Raw genomic sequence first — 6,000 nt, forward strand, 5'->3', positions numbered from 1 at the left:
ACGGTACTGCATAGGACTCTAGTCCAGGTCTAGTGTACTGCATAGGTCGTCCATCTAGGTCTGCTAGCTCTCAGTCATGTTACTGCATAGGACTCTAGTCCAGTCCCTAGTATACTGCATAGGTCAGTCATCTAGGTAATCGCCAGTCCAGCTGTGTACTGCATAGGGCTCTAGTCCAGTCTAGTGTACTGCATAGGGCTCTAGTCCAGTCTAGTGTACTGCATAGGCTCTTAGTCCAGTCTAGTGTACTGCATAGCGCGCTCTAGTCACGTCTCAGCTCGCGTCTGCATCGGGCCTCTAGTCCAGTCTAGTGTACTGCATCGGGCTCTTCAGTTGTTTAGATGTAACTGATAGGGCTTAGTCCAGTCTAGTGTATGCATAGGCTCTAGTCCACAGTCTAGTGTACTGCATAGGCTCTAGTCCAGTTCCTAGTGTACTGCATAGGCTGCTAGTCCAGTCTAGTGTACTGCAGGCTCTAGTCCAGTCTAGTGTAACTGCATAGGGCTCTAGTCCAGTCAGTGTACTGCATGGAATCTAGTCCAGTTCTAGTGTACTGCATAGGCTCTAGTCCAGTCCTAGTGTCCTACTTCGTCCGTCCTATGTACTGCATGGGCTCTAGTCCAGTCTAGGTGTACTGCATCGGGCTCTGAGGTCCCAGTGTAGTGTAAGCTGCATAGGAAGGTGTCCTAGTCCAGTCTAGTTACTGCACTAGGAGCTCTAGTCCAGTCTAGTGTACTGCATAGGGCTCTAGCCAGTCTAGTGTACTGCATACGGCTCTAGTCCAGTCAGGTACTGCATAGGGCGCTAGTCCAGTCTGTGTTACTGCATAGGGCTCTAGTCCAGTCTAGTGTTCTACTGCATCGGGCTCTATTCCATTAGTGTACGCATAGGGCTTCTAGTCCAGTCTAGTGTACTGCATAGGGCTCTAGGTCCAGGCTCTAGTGTACTGATAGGGCTCTAGTCCAGTCTAGTGTACTCATAGGGCTCGTTAGTCAGTCTAGTGTATGCATAGACTCTAGTCCAGTCTAGTGTACTGCATAGGACTCTAGTCCAGTCTAGGTGTACTGCATAGGACTCTAGTCCAGTCTAGTGTACTGATTAGGCTCTAGTCCATCTATGTACTGCATAGGGCTTCTAGTCCAGTCTAGTGTCTGCATAGGCTCTATCCGCAGGCTATGTTACTGCATCAGGCTTAGACCATTCTAGTGTAGCTGCATAGACTCTAGTTCCAGTCTAGTGACGCATAGGGCTTCTAGTCCGAGTCGAGTGTACTGCATAGGACTCTAGTCCATTCTAGTGTACTGCAGAGGGCTCTAGTCCAGCTGTTTACTGCAATAGGGCTCTGTCCAGTTCTAGTGTGACGGCATCGGGCTCTAGTCCAGTCTAGTGTACTGCATAGGCTTAGTCAGTCTAGTGTACTGCGATCGGCCTCTAGTCCAGTCTAGTGTACTAGCATAGGACTCTAGTTCCAGTCTTAGTGTACTGGCATAGGCGCTCTAGTCCAGTTCTAGTGTACTGCATAGGCTCTAGCGTCCAGGCCTAGTGTACTGCATCGGGCTCTATCCAGTCTTGTGTACTGCCATACACACAGTGTACTGCATAGGGCCTCTAAGTCCAGTCTAGTGTACTGCATAGGCTCGTAGTCCAGTCTAGTGTACTTGCATAGGGCTCTAGTTCCGCAGTCTAGTGTACTGCAAGGCTCTAGTCCAGTCTAGTGTACTACTGCATATGGTCTAGTCCAGTCTAGTGTACTGCATGGGCTCTGCGTTCCATCTAGTGACTGATTAGGCTCTAGTCCAGTCTAGTGTATGCATAAGACTAGTCCAGCTCTCAGCCCGCCTCTTCTGTTCCTACCCTCATGGTGTTGACTGATTCCAACCACCATACTACCTGTCGTGCTTATTATAATTTCAGCATATTGCGTATAGCTTGTTGCCTGAGGCTGGGGAGGACAGAGATCAGACTGGGGAGTGGCAGAGGAACATGCCTCTACAGGTGGATCAGCGTCATGTGGGTGATCATCCAGGAGGATGATTGAGGTAAACATTACGATTCTGTGCCACATGGGTGTCTTTTAGCACGCATCATACTGGTGTAGCTGGCTTTGTTTCACCGCCTTTTACCAAAACAAAATGAAACGCAACAGGTAAATGTGTTCCCATGTTTCAGGCTGAAATAAAAGATCCCAGAAATTTTTCCATATATGCACAAAAAAGATATTTCTCTCAAATTTTCTGAACAAACGTATTACAATCCCTTTGCACAAACAATCCATTTCGCCTGACAGGTTAGTATATCAATAAGCTGATTTAATATGGCTGCAAGCCCGGGTGGCGGTACACTTATGGAACAACAGCCAGCGTCGAAGTGCAGGGCGCGAAATTTCAAAAAATATTTTTTAGAAATATTTAACTTTCACACATTAACAAGTCCAAACAGGCAAATGAAAATAAACTCTTGTGAATCCAGCCAAACATGTCCGATTTTATAAAATGTTGACAGCGAAGAACACCACGTATATTTTATGTTAGCTCACCACCAAATACAAAAAAGGACAGACATTTTTCACAGCACAGGGTAGCATGCCACAAAAACCAACCGTAACTAACCAAGAACCAAACCAAACTAAACCAAGAAAACAAACTTCATCAGATGACATCTTATTAAATGTATACAATAAATCTATGTTTGGTCGAAAAATGTGCCATATTTGAGCTATGAATCAAGTTTTACATGCAGCGTACCATCACAAATAGCACCGAAGCAGCCAGAGTAATTACAGACACCAGACTGAAATACCTAAATACTCATCATAAAAACCATTTCTGAAAAATACATGCTGTACAGCAAATGAAAGAGCAAGCATCTTGTGAACCAGCCAAATTTCCATTTCTTAAGTGTTTTACAGCGAAAAACACAATATATAGCTTATATTAGTTACGCACAAATAGCCAGAAACACAAGCCATTTACCAGCAGCAAAAGTTGAGCGATCGTAACAAACCAGCAAAAAAGATAGATAAATTTTGACTTAAACCGTTGATAAGCATTCCAAATCGAATGACAGTCCTATAACATCAGATCAACACTTATGTTTTGTTCGAAAATGTTGCATATTTAGAGCTGAAATCAGTGAGTGTTATAAACATTTGCTAACGGTAGCAGCTTTTTCCCAGAATGTTGCGGATATTTTTATGACACTCAAACATTCTGACCAAATAACTATTCGATAAACGTTAACTAAAAAATACATGTTGTATAGGAAAATGAAATTACACTAGTTCGTAATTGCCAATCGCCGTTGGTTAGAATTCTAAAATAAACTTCATTAACGACATCCAGCTTAGTATTATAGCGAGAGAGTGCCCAAATCTCGGGCGCCCCAAACACTACTGTACACCATGTTCGACAAAACACGCGGGAATCCCCGGAAAGGAAATGAAATAGCATCATTAAAATGGGTCCCCTACTTTATGATCTTTCCATCAGAATGTGTACAAGGGTCCTTGTCGGAAAATCGTTGTTTGGTTTTAGAATGTCCTCTTCTCACAGTCAAATTAGCACGGAAAGCTAGCAAAGTTGCGCGAAGCGCCTCCTTCGTGAACAAAACGCAGACAAGCAACACGCCCTAACGTCCCGAAGAAAATTTCAATAATCTAATAAAACATATACTGAAAAAAAACGATACTTTACGATGATATTGTCACATTTATCAAATAAAAATCAGAAGCCGGAGATATTAGTCGTCTATAACGACAGCTTTACAGAGGCAATACGCAGTCCCTTCTCGCGCTGTTACCAGGATAAACAGGAAATTGGGGTCACGTCAGTGCCAAGAGCTTTATTCGACCTCAGATCACTGTGTATACACTCCATTTCTTTCTCTCCTGCCTGTTGACATCTTAGTGGAAGGCGTATGAAGTGCATGTATACTTAATACATATCAAGCAACCATTTATAGCAGCCCTAGAACAGAGCATCGATTCAAATTTTTTCACTTTGCTGTCAGAAGTTTTGCTGCAAAAGAGTTCTGTTTACTCCACAGATATATTCAACGGTTTAGAAACGTTAAGAGTGTTTTTTCTATCCAATAGTAATAATAATATGCATATTGTACGAGCAAGAATTGAGGTACGAGGCCGTTTGAAATGGCCACCTTTTATCCAGGCTACTATACTGCCCCTGCAGCCCAAAGAAGTAAAACAGCGATGATCATTACACATGCTGCACCTTGTGCTGGGGACAATGAAAAGGCCACTCTAAAATGTGCAGTTTTGCCACACAACACAATGCCACAGAATGTCTCAAGTGGAGGAGAGTGCGCATCGGCGGAATGTCCACCAGATGCTGAATGTTCATTTCCTCTACCACAAGCCCACCACCAAGGTGTTTTAGAATAATTTGCAGTAGCGTCAACCGCCTCGCGAACCGCAGGCTAATGAACCACGCCAGCCCCAGACCTCCACATCCGGCTTCTCGCCTGCGGTCGTCTGAGACCACCACCCGGACAGTTGATGAAACTGGGTTTGCAAACAACCGAAGAAATTCTGCACAAACTGTCAGAAACCGTCTTGGGAAGCTCATCTGCGCTGCTCGTCGTCTCACCAGGGTCTTGACCTGAGCTGCAGTCTGGCGTTTAACCGACTTAAGGCAAATGCTCACTGTGATGGCCACTGGGCAGCTGCTGAAGTGTGATCTCCAAGGATGAATCCTCCGTTTCATTGTACTGGTGCAACATTGCATACAGCGATGTATGCTTGTGTGGTGTGACGGTTTCTGATAGTCAACGTTGGAACATGTGGTGATAATGGATACGGCAGTATGCATGAAAACGAACACAACTGCCAGTTTTCTATGGCAATTCGGACGCACAGAGAGTTACCCGTACGAGATCCGGAGGTCCCATGTCGTGCCATTCATCCCCACGCCATCACCTCATGTTTCGCATTGATAATGCAACGGTCCCGTGTCGCAAGATCTTACACAAGTTCCTGGAAGCATGAAAATGTCAGTTCTTGCAAGGCCTGCGTACTCACCAGACATGTCACCCCATGAGCACGTTTGGGATGCTCTGGACGACTGTGACCGACAGAAATGTTCCAGTTTCTGCCAATATCCAGCAATTGCACAGCGCATTGAAGAGGATGAAGACAACATTCAGCAGGCCACAATTAGCAGCCTGTATCAACTCTTATGAGAAGGGAGATGTTCTCGCTGCATGAGGGCAAATGTTGGTCACACCCAGATACTGACTGGTCTATTCCTACGCCCACTTCCTTTTATTTAAGGTGACCAACAATGCATGTCTGTATTCCCGTCCTGTGAAATCCATTGATTGAGGGACTTAATGAATTCTATTTTCAATTGACTGATTTCCTTATGAACTGTAGCTGAGTAAAGATCGAAATGGTTGCATTTATATTTTTGTAAAGTATTTAATGTTCACTTGCTGCTGCAACCTGCAGTCTAACACTAACCAAACCAGTCTGGATTCCTGTGTAGCGCAGTGTTAGAGCATGGTGCTCTGTAACGCCTGTAATGCGTTTTGATTCCCAGGTCACATTACATAAGATTTCTGCACGCATGTCTAAAGCTCAGTTTGATAAAAGCGTCTGCGAAAGTCTGATTATATGAACATTTGTTGGTTCATTTAGGTGAGGTGGGAGCACAGATGTTACATCTCGTAAAGGTATTTATGTTGAGTCATTACAGGGACCGGACTGTAGCGGAACCTAGCGAAAGCAAATGTTTCTTTTCAGCTCGCCACTTCGACACTAGTTGAGGGCATGCGCAGTAGCTATGTGCATGTCTTCCCTCTGTCTCGTCGTCAGATGTGAGCTAGCTAGTAGCTAAGTTGTGCTCCTGCGCCTGTGTCAAAGGGCCAACGAGAGAAGGATGATGAGTTACAAGACCACTAACTAGAAACCGTCGAGATGGATTCAAACCAGTTTTATGGCTAGAGCGAGTGTTATTCCATGATGGGTATCTCTCTCTGGGGTGG

This window comes from Salvelinus sp. IW2-2015, unplaced genomic scaffold (assembly GCF_002910315.2).
Source record: "Salvelinus sp. IW2-2015 unplaced genomic scaffold, ASM291031v2 Un_scaffold2673, whole genome shotgun sequence".
Taxonomy (NCBI): Eukaryota; Metazoa; Chordata; class Actinopteri; order Salmoniformes; family Salmonidae; genus Salvelinus; species Salvelinus sp. IW2-2015.